The sequence below is a fragment of the Ambystoma mexicanum genome, chromosome 5p (genome assembly GCF_040938575.1).
Source record: "Ambystoma mexicanum isolate Mex_15411 chromosome 5p, UKY_AmexF1_1, whole genome shotgun sequence".
NCBI classification, from domain to species: Eukaryota; Metazoa; Chordata; class Amphibia; order Caudata; family Ambystomatidae; genus Ambystoma; species Ambystoma mexicanum.
In genome coordinates this window covers 18,281,346-18,299,992 of record NC_090930.1, presented here as the reverse complement: position 1 = coordinate 18,299,992, position 18,647 = coordinate 18,281,346, and the positions used below count along the sequence as shown (strand labels likewise).

Below are 18,647 nucleotides of genomic sequence, written 5' to 3'. Positions count from 1 at the left end.
TTGCACTATCAACCTCCTAGCTAACGAACCATGTATTTGGTCCGATCACCATCAAATAACTTTCTCCATCAAAACTACTACGCTATGTCCTGCACCAATCATTGTACCAGCCACTTACACCAGGAATAAGAAAGACATTACACCTAATAAACTTCTTCCCTTAATACACCCCTTCTTAATACCTCTACGTCTGACCCCACAGTCCTAGTGGACACTTACAATCAAGTAATACGTCAAGCACTGAATTCCATCGCCCCTCTAAAATTGCGGAAACCAAAACCCCAACGGCATCTTAAGTCATGGTTCATGCCGCATGTTAGGGAATTGCGCAAAACTAAAAACTGCAGAAGCACACTGGAAAAAGTGTCCTTCAGTAATTAATAAGAAGGAGCTGACCTTAGCATCCTCCAACTACAAAAAGGCTATTATACACGCTCAAAATTTTTTTTTTTTTAAACTACAACATAAGGATCATACAAGTGGAATCAAACACAAAACAACTCTTAAAGATACTAAAAGATCTAGAATCTCCTATCGCCCCTATTGACAAAATGCATCACGGATGCACTATGGTGCACGAACATCCAGAAGGCTCTCCTGGATAAAATTGCCTTGCTACAATCTAAAATTAACGTAAAAAATGCATGCTACTCTCTGAACCCAACTACAAGCAATTTCCCAGCAAGACCTCCACATGTGAGTCTACCTGCAAACCATTCAGCTTCTCACCTCTGTCAACTTGGGAAGTGGAAAATATAATTAGGAAACTCAAACCATCCAATTGCCAAGGTGATATCTGCCCCACTTCTACCATCAAAGCAGCTGCACATGACTGTGCGCCATTTATCACCAACGCCTCATTCAAAACGGGAATAGTGCCCGACAGACGCATGGGTCATTCCTTTAACCAAAAAGCAGACTCTTAGCCCTGCCAACCCATCTAATTACAGGCTTATAACAACGGTGCCTTTTTTTTTAACTAAAAATACTGGATAGAGCAGCATACCTGCAAATACAGATGTACTTAGAATCGAACAATCTATTGGAACTGAGGCAATCAGGTTTCCGACCTAGACCTGGTACAGAAACTGCCCCGATAGATCTCACCACACAAATTCAAGAACTAAAAGACAAAAAGGTAAACTAGCACTCCTCCTACTGCTTGATTTGTCAGCAGCTTTATTTGGCCAATCACCAAACGCTCTGCCACCATCTGAAATCTGCTGCTCATTTCTCCGACTCAGTCACATCGTGGATCAGCTCCTTCCTGGCCAACAGAACTACGAGGGTCTTCTCTTCTACTGACTCTGCTGAACCCTCCCCGGTACCCTGTGGGTTCCACAAGGCTCTTGTGTGTCTCCTATGTTATACAATGTCTTTACTAAGGCCCTATTTGACATACTTGACTGTGTGTTACGTATACCAACTATGCGGACGCCACCCAGATACTCATTCCCATCTCTGGAGACTATGCAACTGACAGCAAACCCCTCAACGAAATCTATTCAGTGATACAAGCTTGGATAGCGCAACATGGTCTTTGTCTAAATGACAAAAAAAACTGAGTTGCTAATCATTGGTACACATGCTAAACTCAAGAAACTAAACACTGCCTTCAAATCATGCAACTCCCATCACTGTCTCCAACAATACCAAAACACTAGGCATTTACCTTGAAGCCACCCTATTCTTCTCCAAACAAACCAACGCAGTTGCATCAGCATCCGCAAATACACGCAGACTCATCACTGCTTGCAGACCTTTCATTACCACACCCAATTGCATCACACTTGCTAGAACTCTAGTTCTGTCCAAAATTGATTTAATGCCCTCTACTTAGGTACGAGCAATAAAAACATGAACAAGTTACAAGTAATTCAGAACAACGCCATTAGGGCTGCCCTTAACACCCTGAAGAAAGCGCATATCTCCGAGACTAGACGCAACCTGCGCTGGCTCTCGGCTGAGCACAGAATATTGCTTAAAACTCTTGCTCTAACACAAAGCTAGGGCCATCCTCGCTCCAGCCTACCTTACGAACCAACTCACCTCACACACGTCCTCAAGACCACTTAGAGCGGCCCAAATGAATACAATGTCCATACCGAGATTCAAACTCCATAACTCAGGAGGTACTAGCTTCCCTGTACTGGCATCAAAGTTAGGGAACACACTCCCTGCCTCACTAAGATCTGAACCCTCTTGCCACTTATTCAAGCGGAACACTAAACGCTGGCTTCAGGACAAGGACACAATGACAGTCTAACTTCTTTAGAGTCCTGTTCTTTAGTCTTCATTACTGTACTTATTATTTATTTGCTTACCATTACTGACTTGTCTGCTAATCCTATAACAGTGTAAATGAGCCGAGCCTCCTGCCCGGTTCCAACCTATTTTCCTGATCTACTGTATGTAACTAACATTCTGTAACCTGTATGTAAGTTGATGCACCCGGTTGCCCATGGGCCTGGATGCGCTTTACAAATAAGTCTCCCCCTTCCCTCCATAGGATAACATCCTTCTATTCCACTGCCTTTTGGTCGTCAAACCTGGGCAGTAGCATCTGAAAGATAACACACTTACCTATTAACTTTGTCGCATCTTGATCACCAATACAAGTAACTTCACAAGGCTCCAAATTTCTTATGGATTGGACTGCTGAAGTAAGGAATATGGCATTCACCCCCTGCTGTGAAGGGCGGACATGGTCGGTAACAGTCCACCCGCCAGGTCGAGGTGGTTACCAACCATGCCCACCCTGGGATTTATCCAAGGTTTTTATTTAATTTTGTTCTGCCTGCAGCCAGAAAGGGACTAAGTCCCTTCCCATTTCTATGGTGGTGGCCGGTAGACAGGAGGTATGCCGGGACCAAAGCACAAACCTATGGTCCAGCAGGTAAGTGGGCAAGGAAGGTTGGGGTGGGAATTTCTCATCCTGGCCACGGGTGGAATGTGCCTCATCCCAGGCAGGGGTGGGGGGCATTCCAGCCACGCAGGAGGTGGGTTCTTCCAGACACACACACACACAGGGGAGTCGAGGAGGGGCATTCCAGGAACACGCACAAGGGGCGAGAATGTGGGCATTCCAGCCACGCGCTGCTTTTACTCACACAGCTCAAAGGATATGCTTGGACCAGGAGTGCACATAGTACAAGTATGGTACAGATTTTAATTCCGATATAGGGCAGGGGTGAAAACCACTGTGATCCGTTTAGCTCATGCTTGTAACCTAGAAGATCCCGGTGAGCTTTATACAGCTACCATAAGTTGCTTTCAACTCTCCAGGACAACACCCCCCCCCCCCCCGCTGCATTCCCTTAACCCATCCCCCATATATACTTTTAACCCAAAATTGTGTTTTTCGTTATTCAGAGTCTGTTATCAAAATAATTTTTTATTGTCAAATCGTTATCACTGCATACCCGCAGCTCTGGTTAAGTGCAATGAGGCAGGGGATGGAGGGTTACAGTTACAGCCACCAAATGCACAGTATGACCCGAAGGCAGTGCAGGGGTGACTGGTCATGGAGGTGCCTAGTACCCAGTAAGACCCTGAGGGTAGCTAGGCCACCAGTCAGTGCAGCAGACCGGTAAATCAGCAGGGAAAGGAAGCAGAGGAGAAAAAAAAAAAAGAAGGGTTGTTGAGCTGCTTCCAGAACTTCAGGTGGTCCAGTTCAGGTTTAAGAGGGCAGGGAGGCACCTGCAGAGATCTACCACCAGTCTGCCCGGAGAAGTGTCTGACCCTCAAGTGTTAGAGGTGGTTGAGCAAAGGGCTCGAGAAGGAAGTAGTGGGCCTTCTTAGCAAGGTCTGTGATGTGTGGAGAGAGTGTAGATAAAGAGGACACCAAGGTGTTCTGCCTCACGGGAAGGCGGATGTCCAAGGAGGGTGGCCAGAGAGAGGGAAAGCAGGATCAGCTGTCCCAACGAGAAGGATCAAGTCTTATTGGCATTAAGGCAGCGATCGTTGGAGGCGCACTAATCCTGTCACAGATAGTCAGGAATGAACGAGAGAGGAGCCTGAAAGAGAGCCAAGTGTTATTCACACAATACTAAAAGTTAAATAAGGTAGAGATCCTGTGGGCCAAGGGGGTTGAAGAGCCAGGGTGAGAGGTTATGATTTAATATAAGATCAGGATTCAATATGAATACTTTCATAACAAAAAGTAAGTTCCTGACATGGTGGTAGTTTAAAGAGAAAAAAAAAGAATAGTAAAGTATTAAAGCCAACGAGTAAGCAACCAGCAGTGCTTCAGATATTTTGGGCTTTGATTCCCAACGCCCTCCTCTATGGACTATGCTGAGCGAGGCTGAGACACAAAGGGTGGCAGATCCATGAACCGGAGCTTTAACATACATGTTGCATGAAAAAGGGCTGCAAAGCTGGGTGCCGTGCACGATGCCCCCCCCCTCCCAGGCATGTCGGGGTGCAGCGGCTGAGAGCCCGCCCCCCTCTGCTTCAGATCTTATGGTGTGTATGGTCGGGTGCACTGGCATTCTGGAGCAGGCCGGTCCTGCGCCGGATCTGGGAGCAGCTCTTCGGGATGGCCTGCAGGGAAAGCACCCCTCTGTAGCCACGACCTGTCAGAGGGGCCAGGGTCTGCTGGAGGGGGGCGAGGGGTCCGGCCATCCCTGGGGCAACACTGCCAGCCATACAGAAGGCTCGTGCCCTAGACGCCCCCAGGCTGGAGGGGGCAGAGGGTGCAAGCCGGGCGGGCACAGGTCCCCGGGGACCCTGCGCGCCCTCCGGCCAGGGGGGGGCAGGTACACCCCCCGCGCTGCGAGTCCGCCCCCGGACTCTCCTTGCAGAGAGGTAGTGCTCTGGCCCCACTCCCTCCATTCTACTTTCCCTTGGAGCCACTCCCCCTTCCTGGCATCAGCCCCAGGCCCCGGCTCCCGGCTAGCGAGGGGGACGCCTACCTGCTCCCTCCGCCCAGGCCTCGGCTCCCGGCGCCGCGCTGGGGACCCGTCCGCCGGCTCAGCCTCCTAAGATGGCGACCGGACTGCCTGTTTATTGTATGACAGACAGCGGCCTCCAGAGAAGGCACATTCACTTCCGGTGCAATGTCAGCTCGCGACCTGGCGCCCTCACCAACATGGCGGCTGCACGCCCGGGCAGCGACCAAAACCAACCTGGAGGGCGAGGACCTCACCAACATGGCGGCTGCACTCCCGGGCAGCGACCAAAATCAACCTGGAAGGCGAGGCCCTCACCAACATGGCGGCTGCACTCCCGGGCAGCGACCGAAACCAACCTGGAGGGCGAGGACCTCACCAACATGGCGGCTGCACTCCCCGAGGCCCTCACCAACATGGCAACCAGGCTCCCGCAGTAGAGCCTACTAGCAGACCCGCAGAAAGATGGCCGCCGCGCTCCAACCAGCGCCTGCCACCCACAGAGCCCTTTATTATTAAGTCGGTGCTTCCACCAGAACATCGCACGCATGTGACAGCGTCCCCGTTAATCAGAACCGTGGGCGAGTCGTGTGCACTTCCTTCCTAAAAGGTATTCACAACTGAAACCTCTATGCGTCCCACGTTCGAGAGGGATTAACAATAGGATTTTTAAAAAGTATTTAATATGTAGGCGTATTTGTGCGCTGCGTTGGCCGGCTCGTGGATTTACGGTCCCGCACGTTGGGCGGCAATAACGACACGGGGCGATCAGTGTGTGTTAACGGGTTCCTTTAATCTCTGTAACCACACTAGGCAACCTGCCTGGAGGCGGGAACACACACGTGACGTCACGTGTTTCCTGCCAGGCAAGTGATAAACATAGAAAGGGGCGCGGAGCCCTGTCTGCGCAACTAGAACGTCACTCACAGAATCCTTTTATTCAGCCGAGGCACCCTCACAAACATGGCGCCTGCTCCTCACCTCAGCACCAGCCATACAGTCCACTAGTATCTATGCAGTCTGCTGTACTTCATGTGCAGTTCCACTAGTAACACCTCATGCTAGTTCACCTCACAGACATTGTTGTGTTTCGACTGCGCTTTACCCGAAGCGCCGTGTGTCAATAAAGCATGCATGCAATCAATTCAATTACGAAGCAATGAATCGCAGATACAGGAGTGCACGTCTGAACTCTGATTTATTAATCTGGAACTGAACTCCTGGGCCGTAACCCCGCCCCTTCACACGTGGGTCGCAGCCCACTAACTAACAGCAACAAACAGAGGACTCATCCTCTAAACAAATAAAACAATGACCATAGAGGTAGGACATTACATCTCCCCTTCACTTAAACAAATATTTGGGATGGTTCACTTAGCTTTCTTCAGTCCATCTGGAGGGTCTTCGTATGACTCTCTTGGATGGGCTGCGAGTTGGTATGACGGTTCTCTGGTGTGTTTCATCGCTGTCACTGTCGTCGGCATCTCTTTCTTCCTCTTGATACTCAGAGTCTATGTCCGATGATTCTTCTGCCACAGTCATTGAGGTGCTACCACTGGTGTCGTCACCTCTGAATGTTCTGAAGAAGGACGAATCCCTGGTAACGGTGCCCTAGGGACTTGCGGTTATCATAGAACCCTGAACATGGGTTACTGTCATGGGTTCCGGCTTGAAAGCGGGGGTGTCCTTGGTGGATTGATTTTGCCGCACCAAAACTAGATCACCTATTTGTACTGAGCTCGGTTTTGCTTGTCTTCTGGATTAGTTTGTCCTTGCGTGTCTCTTCCAGCAGTTGTGCTGTGGTGATGGATTTCGGTAGCGCGCTGCTAACTAAGTGGTTCAGATATTGATTGGCTTTGTCAGATTGTCGTTCATCTTGTGCTGACAGGGGATATTCTGATAGAAAATCCGCCGGGTTGTTGTCCTTTCCCGGGTGATGAACGATTTTGAAAGAATATTCCTGCAACCGCAGCCCCCATCGGGCAATGCGTGGTGGCATTTTGGCTGTCGGTTTGCCGTAGATGGTAGTGAGGGCTTGGTGGTCAGTGATTATGGTAAATGGTCGACCGTATAGGAACAAGTGGTAGTGCTCGCATGCCCATACTACCGCTAGACTTTCCTTTTCAGGCTGGGAGTATGCACATTCCGTGGTGGATAAGCTGCGGCTTGCGTATGCCATGATTCTTCTGGGTGAGTCAGGGCTTGCACCAGGCTTGGATTGCACTACTATCGCTCCTAGACCTACTGGGCTGGCATCTACCGTTAACTCCGGGTTGAGCTCAGGGTCATAGTATGCCATACACGAGGCAGCTGCAATTCGTTTTTTGATTTCTTGGAATGCCTGTTCGCATGCGTCGGACCATTGGAACTCGTGGTGCTTCCCAGTGAGTAATCGAAGAGGTGTGCTCACCGACGCAAAGTCCTGTATGTACCTTGTGCAGTAGCTTGCCATGCCGAGGAATGAGCGTACTGCGGATACTGACGTGGGCGTGGGAGTTTCTACTAGCGTTTGAACTTTCTCAGGATCGGGTTTTAGGCTCTCACTCGAGAAATTATGTCCAGAGAATTTCAGTGTGGAGTTACTAATTTCGCATTTTTCAGGGTTAAGGGTTAGCTGTGCGTTTTCCAGAGCCATGCATACTCTCCGAAGCGTGTCGTCGTGGCTATCTTGAGTGGTGCCGAATATTAAGATGTCATCAGCGTAGTTTAAACAGTTCGGGATGTGTTTGATGATTTGGTGTATCTCGTTTTGAAAGATTTCGGCTGCCGAAGATACCCCGAAGCTGAGTCTTTTATATCTGAATAGGCCCAGATGTGTTGAGAAAGTGGTAATATATCTCGAATCGGGATGCAACTCCAGCTGATGGTAGCCTTTGTTTAGGTCCAATTTCGAAAAACTTTAGATCCGTGTAGTAGGTGCATCATATTGGTCATTCTTGGAGCGAGATGCCGTTCTCGTTCGATGGCTACATTGGGAGCCCTCATGTCCACACATATTCTAATGCTGTCTTTATTGTCTTTCTTGGGTACCGGTACAATAGGAGAAACCCAGGGTGTCGGTCCTGATGCCGGTTCAATTATATCCTGTTGCAAAAGTGCTTGAATTTCGTCTTCCACATGTCGTTGTATGTTTAGAGGTATGCGCTGGTAATGTTGTGCGGTTGGCGGTATCTGTGGATTGATGTGTAGTTTTATCTGTTTGCCCTTTAATTTCCCTAGTCCTGTGAAGAGGGCCGGAAACATTTTCTGCATCATGTCCTTCGGACTGGTGGTGTATGCCGACATTATTTGGTACATTATTTGAATGAGTCCCATTTGTATTGCCACCTTGAAACTCAGGATGCTGCCTCCTGGCACTTCACCTTTTATGAAGTAGATTTTGATCTTTTGGCTCTTGCCCTTGTATTGGCAGTTCGCCATGAACATCCCTTGGCAGTTGAGGGGCTTGTTTGATCCATACGGGTATATCAGCGTGTCAGCTTCCTTTAACGGTTTTTTGTAGGTGAGCGACTCATAGATTTCATCGTTAATCACATTTACAGTGGCTCCAGTGTCAATTAGGAATTCTCTATTTTGTCCATTGAGCTGTAATAATAGGGTGGGGCTGCACTCTATGGCTGTGCTGTTGCCGATAGCATGGACGTATCCCCGTTTACGGTCTCTGCTGGATGACGACAAGCGTGACTCGTGTCCTCTGCGAGGGGAGTCATCCAAGTATCTCATTTTTTGTCTGGAATGTCTTCTTTGCGACTCATGTCTGCTCATATAGTGGCTGGAATATTCTCTTTTTTCTTCACGTCTTCTCTCCTCTCGAGGTTCTGCTCGGGACATGCTGTGAGGCTGCCGCCCGGTATGTTTTGGCGAGTGGTGTGTACGGGATCTAGGGCTTTCCTTCCTGGCATTGCGGCTCTCGTGCCTCTGCGTGTCTCTGTTTGAATTAGAGGGTTGAAAGAAGTTAATATTCTTGGAGACAGATTGAAAATGGTTTTCTCCACCACATTTGTCGCAATTATGTCCAATCAGTAGCATTTCTTTTGTTCAGATGAGTCTCTTGTTGATCTGATGGGGCAGATGGTTGTGGTCGAGGCAGATTGTGTGATCTTGTGGCCCAAGGATTCTGTCTGTAGTGCTAGGGCATTGTCAGCTCGTGCCAGCTGCAGGATTTCATCCAGCGTTCTGCTCTTTTGCAGTAGTTTTTTTCTAACATCATGCGATTCGCACCCAGCAATAGTTTGTAACTTCAATGCTTCCTCTGTTGAATATTTGTCAAAATCGCAATATTTCGCTCTTTTCCTGAGTCTCATCACGAAATTATCCATGGTCTCTCCCTTTTCTTGTGTGGATGTGTGAAATATGTGTCTTTCATAGTCCACATTTCTCAGTGGTGCGAAGTAGGTGTTTAATGAGCCAATAATGCGTTGGAAGGTGTCTGTACTGGATTCAGGCATTTCAAAGATGATGGGGGTCATTACGAGGTTGGAGATAAGGGATTACTGGCACCGGTAAGGGTGCCGATGCCGGTAATCCCTTACCTCCGTATTCCGAGTTCCCTTTGCGGGTCCTTCCTTACCTCCTGCTTTTAGCAAGAGTTAAAGGGATGTTCCGGGACTTTTTTTTTTATTGTCCCTACGGTTCGGCCATGTGTTTTTAAGCATAAATCGGTAGATCGTAGAAAATTTTCCTATGGACCTTACCCGACTTTTCGTCCATTAACGCACTCGAAATCAGCCGCCATTTTCTGATAATCCTATCATTTCCCCCCATCGACCTGGCTCACCTGCTTTTGCGGCACTAAATCAAATCCCCCGCCCCTGAGCCTGACATCAGCAGACGCGTACCGCCCATTTCCCAACGCCAAAGCACGTTTCGTGTCAACAATCGCTGCGCCTCAGCTAATGACGTGTCGCCATGGAAATGGCAGGACGCCTCTTTCCTCAATAAGTATAAACACACCGTTTCACAACACACAGCAGCAGATTTTCGATTCCATTACTCTCTCTGTGTTACTTTGAGTATTCTGTGACTCGTTTCTGTGCTCTGGCCAGCTACCTTCGCCGCTTCTAGGCCTTGTGAACACCTGTACCATCTCTGTAAATTATTTTACTTTCTTTACCACACAATGGCTACAATAATGCCATATATGTACGAGCCCGAGTACACCGAGCAAGAACTACTGGAAAGGCAAGCACGCGAAAACGATGGGGATTCGGACGGCAGTTGGGAGGACCAGTCAACGGATGAAGAGCCTGGACCATGTCGCATGGACGGCGTCTCCACCTGGTGCACGTGCAATCGGTGCGAGCTAATGCCAACTGAGGAGGAGAACTGCTGCTGCCGTGAAAATTCCGGGTGCTTGGCCTACATTTCGGAACGCGAGCCAAGTCCGCAATGCATCACCGAGCTGCCAGAGTTCAGGGAAGCCTGCCTCTCACGGACCGTGTTGAGGATGATGATGGTGCTTATGCACGAACTTCGCGGCACTGTTCGTCCGCGTAATCCGAGTAACGAGTAAGTATACTCTGGTTGTGATGTCAGTGATGCCACTACTATTTCATGGCCGTCTCCCACATATAAAATTACATCTACATATCATTCGAACGCATGTAAATTGGTTCCATATTGTGCATTTTCTAGATAGAATTTTTTTCAAAGCAGAATGACATTTTTTACCTGAATCGACATTGATAAGAAAGTTTTGTCATTTTAATACAGTTTGCATCTTTCTTTTTCACAGGTGGTACAGGCTGGTGGCCTATCGTTGCTTCACTTGGTGGCTTCACGGGAGGCTCGGACACCGCGTTCGGAGAGTAATACCTGCCTGTGCGGTACTTGCCATTAGACAACATTTCCCCAGCGACAGTGGACAATACCGCGGATTTTCCCTGGATGTGCTGCAACCGGAACTTTACAATGTGTAATGTTTATTATTTATGTTCAATTGAAATTAAGATCTAAAATAAAACCCAACATATATTTTAACAATGGTTGTTTTGATTTTTTAAATGAGTCTAGTGTGTCTCCATTGAATAGAATAGTCTTCCTGTGCCTTGTCTTGTCACACCACATGTCTCCGGCCAGCATCCTCCCTCACGCTGGCCGCCCACCTTCAATCCACATAACCGTTGAACCCATATGCAGCAGACATACATATGCCTTGCCTCCTCCCCCAAAAATACTTACCACACCACTTTGTTCAAGCGTTGGCAATAAAAGGCCGTTGGATTTTATTGATACAAAACATGGTTATAGGTAAATAATCAATATGGTTGATCATAATAAATCATCCTTTTGGGCACCGGGTACAGAGATGACCCCCTCTGGCCCGTGCCGCCTTGCCACCACAGGCCAGCCTGCTGCTGACTAACTGCCTAGGCATCCAGGGTCTCCAGGGTGAACTGCACCCATATATTCTCCTGGGAGGCTGAGGTATTTATAAACTCACCCCCCTGCCTTCCATGTACTAGATCCTGCAGCCTGCCTCTTACATGCAGTTAGATGGCCTCTCCTTGGTGAGGCCCTGCGGCAAACGAGTCTTGTCTGCACGACCACCGCCCCAATCCACCCCCCGCCCTATCAAAGGCAGTTCGCACCGGGGTACTTGTGCTGGCAAGTGGAGCTGTCAGGGAGCGATAAAGGCCAAGAGGTGCCAAATAGCATGTACACTTCAAAGTGGTCTATAGAGCATGGGTTGTTGTTCCCATGTCTACCTCCAGACCCCGTGTCTCCTGCCAAGCATCCCCCCTCACGCTGAACGCCCCCCTGCAATCCACATAAGTGTGTCTCCATTCACGAGTCTTCCTGTGTCTTGTCTGCACGACCACCGCCCTAATCCACCCCCCGCCCTATCAAAGGCAGTTCGCACCGGGGTACTTGTGCTGGCAAGTGGAGCTGTCAGGGAGCGATAAAGGCCAAGAGGTGCCAAATAGCATGTACACTTCAAAGTGGTCTATAGAGCATGGGTTGTTGTTCCCATGTCTACCTCCAGACCCCGTGTCTCCTGCCAAACATCCCCCCTCACGCTGGACGCCCCCCTGCAAACCGCATAATGCCACGACATATACACGTCATTCATTCACAAACACACCCCTGTTTCGAATTCTTTATAACCCACTTCATATTTCTAATGAGAACTTCTTTGCGCTTTGCTAGTCAACCCGTGAAGGTGCTGGTTATCTGCTCTTCGTCTCTGTGAACTTCCGTGACCACTTCGAGGAAACTCGTCAGTTTGCAACCTGTGAACTGCTCCCTGTTCTACGACAAGAAACTACTCTGATCCCTGCATCTAACTGTTTGTTCGTCAAGGTAAGGCCATGTACCATAATCATTTTGCGTCCAATTTCTTTTCGTTCAAGACAGTACATGCAAGGAACTAGTCACATGTTCTGAGTTTAGTCAAATTATTTTTCTATTTTTTTAAAGTTATTCAAATACTTATCCGCATGTGAATAACGTGTATAGTTCCAAGAACCAAAACGAACCTTGCATTGAACCTTTTATGTGTCATTTAATTTTTTAACACATTGGTATTCATAGAGAATTGTTGATCTTTACTTTTCAGAACTTTCCACAATGCCTGCCCGTTCCATTGGCGGTTGCCCTTCGAAGACTCATAGTAAATCTGAAGGTACTATAATGCATGTTTTCCCTAAGACAATAGATCAGATAAGAGAATGGGTCCGATATTGCGGATATCCACCGTCTGAGCTTGAAAGTAGAGTCCTAGAAGTCTTTGCGGACAAGAGGGGTGATCGATACCGCATCTGCAGCAGGCACTTTACCTCTGACATGTACTCCACATCATTGCTAATAAAGAAGAACACACCGCGAGCGAAGCGAAAATTGCTCTCAACCGCTATTCCCACTCTATTCGTCCACATCCCTCCACTGGTGAGTCAAGTTTACGTATTTATCTCTCGGCCTTGCGGTAGTGTGTAGCATTAGCTAACAATAATTTCCCCATTTATGTATCCACTCAATATGAAGGCGGAAGATTCTCCATCCGTGTCGTTATTGCAGTCATCAGCCACTTCAAGCGCCTATCGGGTAATCTTACTTAGCTATTCTGCCACTGACTTGTTTTAGGCATGTAAATCAATAGTTTTAATTTATCGTGTGATTATTTTACCTAATGGTACACCCTTGTACTCGTCCTCTAGTCTTTGTTTTCAGTTATAATTATTGTTATCCAAAATAATGCAAGTACTGTCTTTCAGGGAGATGCTGAGGAGTCCAACGCATTGACGACAACCGTTGATGTCACTCAGATGCTCGAGGTACATTTCCGGACAGTTCCATCGATGGAGATCATCAGATCTTGCATTCTTGTAGCGTGATTGTTACACACAATGTTTCTTTCGTTTTTAGCCATTGATATGTCCTTCTGTCGTCGCCCTCCTATGTGTCTTCTTTTTTCAATATTGTGTTCATTACTAATGAAAGTCCTATGTTTCAGGGAGTCGATGGAGCATTAGTCCAAGAAGAAGGGGGAGCATGCAGTTACGGGTCGGCGCAACAGCTTGCAGAAGTGTGCACCGCAGTTACATCGTCCCTTGATGTTCTTATGCATTTCGAGGTATGGATACTGACAGTTCGATCAAGCGAAATCATATGACGTGATTACATCCGCTATACTTCCTTCTTTATTAACGCAAGTACTATGTTTCAGGGAGATGACGGAGCTTCTTCTACAAGAACATCACCCCTAGTAGTTGATGCAGATCTCTGGGTGGTGACACTTCCAACGATCGAGCAAATCGAATCATATTTAGATATCCATTATTTATTTTAGACAACTGATCATTTGTGCAGGTCTATTAAGATGAGCCGTTGACGCCTGCACAAAGTGTATGTTCTTTTTAACAAAATAGAAAACCATACTAATGCAATTACTGTGTTTCAGGGAGTTACTGAAGCATCATCTTCAATAATATCATCAATGGAAGTCTATGAGGAGCCCGAGGTATGGATCTTGACAGTTCCATCTAACTAGATCAACAATGAGTGAATAATTGTCGTTTGAATGTTCTACACAAAGCGTTCATTCGTGTTTTGCTATTGAGATGTACGTGGGTATTGGTCCCCAAGTACATTTTGTGTTTTCAATATTATTATACATACTAATGAAAGTTCTATGTTTCAGGGAGTCGATGGAGCGTCAGTGCGTGATGGATGTGCTTATCATGAAAATATAGTCGTTGCAGCGCAAGAGGAAGTGGAGACATGCACACACGAGTCGGAGCAACAGCGTCCCGATGTTGAAGTTCGAGGCAAGAAAGTTTCAAAAAAAAGAAAGCAAAAGAAGGTTAGTGTCCTGGTCACTATATTATGTTGTTTTTCACTGTTAATAGTTCAATACTGTAAGTTGTGTTTAAACTGAACATCCCTTTTCCAATCTGTCCTCTAGTTGCGAGTGGGTGTACGAACTACATCTACACAGACAGTGAAGCGAACGAGAGATGTTGCTTGTCAAACCTTTTGGCAGGGACTTGAGACTGGAGATGCATTGTGCCAATGGGAAGAATATGAAGTGATTGACAACGGAGCTATACCACATCCAGCCATTGATAGTGAATGTCCTCCTGGTAGTTCGGATGCAGTCGGAGATCAATTCACAGAATCCACACCCGCAAAAACTAAGACCGCGAGAAAGTTGAAGAAATTGTTTTATTCACCCATCGCCGGAGAAGGAACAGATGTTGCAATGGAAGAGAATGAAGTGGACGACAATGAAACACCATCAATATCACTGAACATAGCGGAAGACGATATCAGAGATTCTACCTTTCATGTGAGTGACATGTCCTCAACGTTACAGGCCGAACCAGCTGGGATGCAGAGTGACAGTATAAGGAAAGAGGCCAAATTCATTGTATTCGATAGTTGTTTGATTGATATTATTATTCGGATGAAATGTGGGCATTCGGTTGGTGGGGAAGTATGTGGGGAGCCATTGATTAATGTGACTCGTGCAATTCGAGGCACTAACCTTAAAATACATGCCACCTGTACAAAATATCATCCTTTCTCATGGTCTGCACAACCCATGCTGGGGAAACTGCCAGCAGGCAATCTACTTTGTGCAGCGGCTGCACTTTTTAGTGGTTCAAGTTTTAAAAAGTTAGAGTCTTTCTTTCAGTTTGTGGGAATCCATTTCATTGCGAAAACTCAGTTCTACAAATACCAAACCGATTATCTATTTCCAGCCATTAGCGAAGCTTGGAGAATGGAAAAAATGTCTATTGATAGTACATTCGCGGGCAAACGGTTCAGGCTAGCCGGTGATGGACAGTGCGACAGCCCAGGATTTTCAGCCAAGTACTGCACCTACCACTTTCAGGACATGGAAAGTAAGAAAATTGTGAGTTCGGTGGTCGTGCAGGTGTCACAAAGTACATCCTCAGTGGCCATGGAGAAAGTTGGCTTTGTAGCATCATTGCAAGAACTACAATCGCGGGGAATGGTGATCGACCTGATAGCCACGGACAAACACGTTTCAATTGCCAAGACAATGAGAGAAGAGTACAAAAATATAAATCACCAATTTGACGTTTGGCATCTTGCAAAAACAATCAATAAAAAAATGTCGGCTGCAGGTAAAAAAAAAGATATGCAAGGTATTTCACAGTGGTCCAAATCAATCAGCAACCATCTTTGGTGGAGCTCAAAAACATGTGGAGGGTCGTTGGAAATTCTACTGGAAAAATGGCGGTCAGTAATGTTACACTGTAGCAACGTTCACCGCTGGACCACAAACCAACATTTCCACAATTGTGAACATGGCCATTTGTCCACAGAGGAGGCACGGAAGAAGAAGTGGTTGATTCCTTCATCACCCACTCACAAAGCCATTGAAAAGATTGTATTTGATAAAACTATAACAAGAGATTTGAGGGGACTCACGGAATTCTGCCACACAGGAGATTTGGAGGTGTTCCACAATATGTGCCTAAAGTACAGGCCAAAACGATTGCATTTTGGCATGGAGGGCATTGTTAGGGAGAATTCTCTGTTTAGGCTGAATTTCCCTACCTAGTGAGTCCCCCAGCAGCTTTGCTGGATTTCTGGGGTTTAATTTTTTTCTCCTGCCAAGAGTGAGACTCTTTTACCCTCACTCTTGGACATGTTGAAGTGTGTTTTCTTGGTTAAACCTTGTGTTGAATGGGCTATGGGGTCTTTTACTCCATAGGGCCTCATGTATTTTTGTGATGTGGGTCACACAGCACCCTCTGTGCCGTGACCCAGGGGTGTCCTAGGGACTCCCCAACATAGACTCCATACCCTGGGACTGACTACTGTCTCCCAGGGCATGTAAAGTCACCAAAGACTTTGCTAGTCTTGAATCCTGAACAGAACCAGTACAAACCATCATATTGTGGACGTACTGGCTGGGGCAATTCGATTGCCCCAGGGTCTGTTAGTCGAGGGGGCACGTCTCCGTCCCCCCTGATCGAGTTTTGGCTGGTGGCAGTGGAAACTACTTTTTATATTCGACCGCGAATATTTCCCTATGGGATTTCCCATTGTTTTAGGCTAACACATTTAATTATTTATTTACGGTAGCCTTAAACATACCACCGGTTTATATATTTATTTTTATAACTCCGGTTGGGACTTTTTGCCAAAACTTGATTCTAAAATGGCGTTGGTGTTCGCCTCTGTAACTCTGACCCAAAGTGGAGCCCTTTGTTCCACTTTTGGCGGGCTTCTCCACAGAAGCCCTCCAAAGTGGTGCCACTCTGTCTGGGGTACTTAGGAGGGGTGGAGGGGGATTTAGGCACCCTGGACTGAGTTACCTTGGTAACTCAAGTCGCACTCCGTCCTGATTGGCCCAAGTGGTGAGCCGCCCGGCTCACCACTTAGCATGTTTGAGTGACAGCTAGGCTGGGTGAATGGGGGTTTGCTGCATAAAAGCAGGGCTTTGGGGACTGGGACTTCAGAAGTCGCCACAGGACCAAGAATCCGACGAGGGAAGAGCTGAGCCGACCTGCTTCGACGACACCACCCGGTGGAGCCCTGCTGAACCGTCTCACCACTTTTTCCCGACGACCGAGGAGAACTCTTAACGGAGTGGCTCCTTCCCTTGACTGGTGGGGACAACCAGTTTTCGCCTTCTTTCCGTTCTTTGAGGTATCTCGTGGCCGCCTTGCCTGTGCCAAGCACCCCGGCAACCGGAATACCACACTTTACCCCCATACCGCGAAAGTCGGCACCAACCCTTTAACCGGAGGACTCCGCGGCTGGTTTCTTCCCGGGCAGTGCAACGACCCTCTTCTTCTGCTCTTCAGCGAGAACTTCTTCTCCCCTGACCGACGTCGAGCCCTGCTGCCACTGCCTGGAACAACTGCCACCGCTGGAGGATCCTTTCCGCTTAAGGTACTGTGTTCTGCCTGGCTTCCCTTGCTACCGACTGTACGGGGTAGATTTAGTCCCCGGCTTTCGAACCTGGGAGTGCCTGGGACACTTTGGCTAAACTTTCTGAGCCACTCTAACCTCTTTTTGACTCTTTGCAAGACTTTGAATCTCTAACTAACAGTGTGATCTTGGGCACATTTTCGTTCCGGCTACTCTAAGAGTGGGCCCTGCCTAGTGACTTTTGCTCACCTGTGACTTTATTCTTCTGTAAGCCTATTGCAAGTGCTCTGGACCTTAGAGTGGTGTGTCTAACCCATTTCTGCTTTTTCTCTCCCTTTCTTGGAAACTACTAGAGTGTCATCTAACGTTAAGCACTCACCTCTGTTTTAATTAAGTGGTGTTTTACCTAGAGTTGTCTAGATAGGAGAAAGGATTGAATCTACTTTCATTATAACTGTGTTGAAGTACTTTTACTATATTTTTGCTAGAGTGTTTTTAACTTATGTGTATTTTAAATAAATAACTATATACTTTTGAAACCAAGCTCTGGTCAGTGTTTGCTTGTGCTATTGTGTTTTGGTACATATTGTGTATACTTTACATACTGCCTAACTCTTCTTGAGAGAAGTCTGACTGCTCAGCCACAGCTACCAGGTAAATCTGGGTGGTACAGACTGCTACCAAAGGGGTTTACTGCTCTACCTGTAGTCTTAAATCTTTTGCAGTGTTCCCCAAGGGAACTGCACAGGTTTCTGCCTAACACTGGTGTACAGCGGTGGGATTTGTATTGAGTATACATTTTATTGTGCTTTAGATACCTTAGTGCAACTAACCACAAAGCTTAGCACTGAAAAAGTAAAACCTCTAACATGTCAGTTATAGAAAGCTATAGTCAAGAGTCCCTTGCAGCCAAAACTGCTGATTGTTTAAGAGTGCTCTGTAAACATAAGGATCTCCTGACTAAGGGCAAGAAAATGGAGCTGATTGAAAGATTGTTAGCTAACCAAAGTCTGGGTGATGGTTCAGAGGAACCTACCACTCCAGCGACTGTAGATGACAGTGTTGAAGTTAACATGGAGCAAAATGTTGATGTTTCTGAGGAAGAGTCAGAAGAGGAGGGTGAGGCTGTTGTAACTGTCCCCCCTAGGCCTCTGCCTGCTCTACCTGCTGTACCTACTGGACCTTTACCAGGTCCCACATTTAGTCCTCAGTACTTTGAACTGGAGAAAATGAAGCTAGAATTGGAGTATAAGAAACTTAATGCTCAAACTGACAAAGAACTAAGGCTAAGGGAAATGGAGCTCAAGTATGACTTAGAAATGAAGAAATTATCTGTTGAGAATGTTTCTCTCTCTGGCTCCTCTAGAAGTTCCAGTCCTAAAAGACCCCGGATGCCTAAAGAAT

General features: G+C 47.1%; 1 protein-coding gene and 1 long non-coding RNA gene across 2 annotated transcripts in view; one reads left to right on the top strand and one right to left on the bottom strand.

Moving 5' to 3' along the window:
- The window catches only part of LOC138480672 (zinc finger and SCAN domain-containing protein 31-like), a 121,072-nt gene extending 116,026 nt beyond the window's left edge, over window positions 1–5,046 (bottom strand). The window contains exon 1 of the mRNA XM_069612345.1: window positions 4,917–5,046. The gene's annotated coding sequence lies outside the window, so the exon portion shown is untranslated. The remainder of the gene's footprint in view (window positions 1–4,916) is intronic.
- Window positions 5,047–5,418: 372 nt separating this feature from the next.
- The window catches only part of LOC138481613 (uncharacterized), a 131,817-nt gene continuing 118,588 nt past the window's right edge, over window positions 5,419–18,647 (top strand). Inside the window, exon 1 of the long non-coding RNA XR_011274283.1 lies at window positions 5,419–5,502. This is a non-coding gene — a long non-coding RNA (uncharacterized lncRNA). The remainder of the gene's footprint in view (window positions 5,503–18,647) is intronic.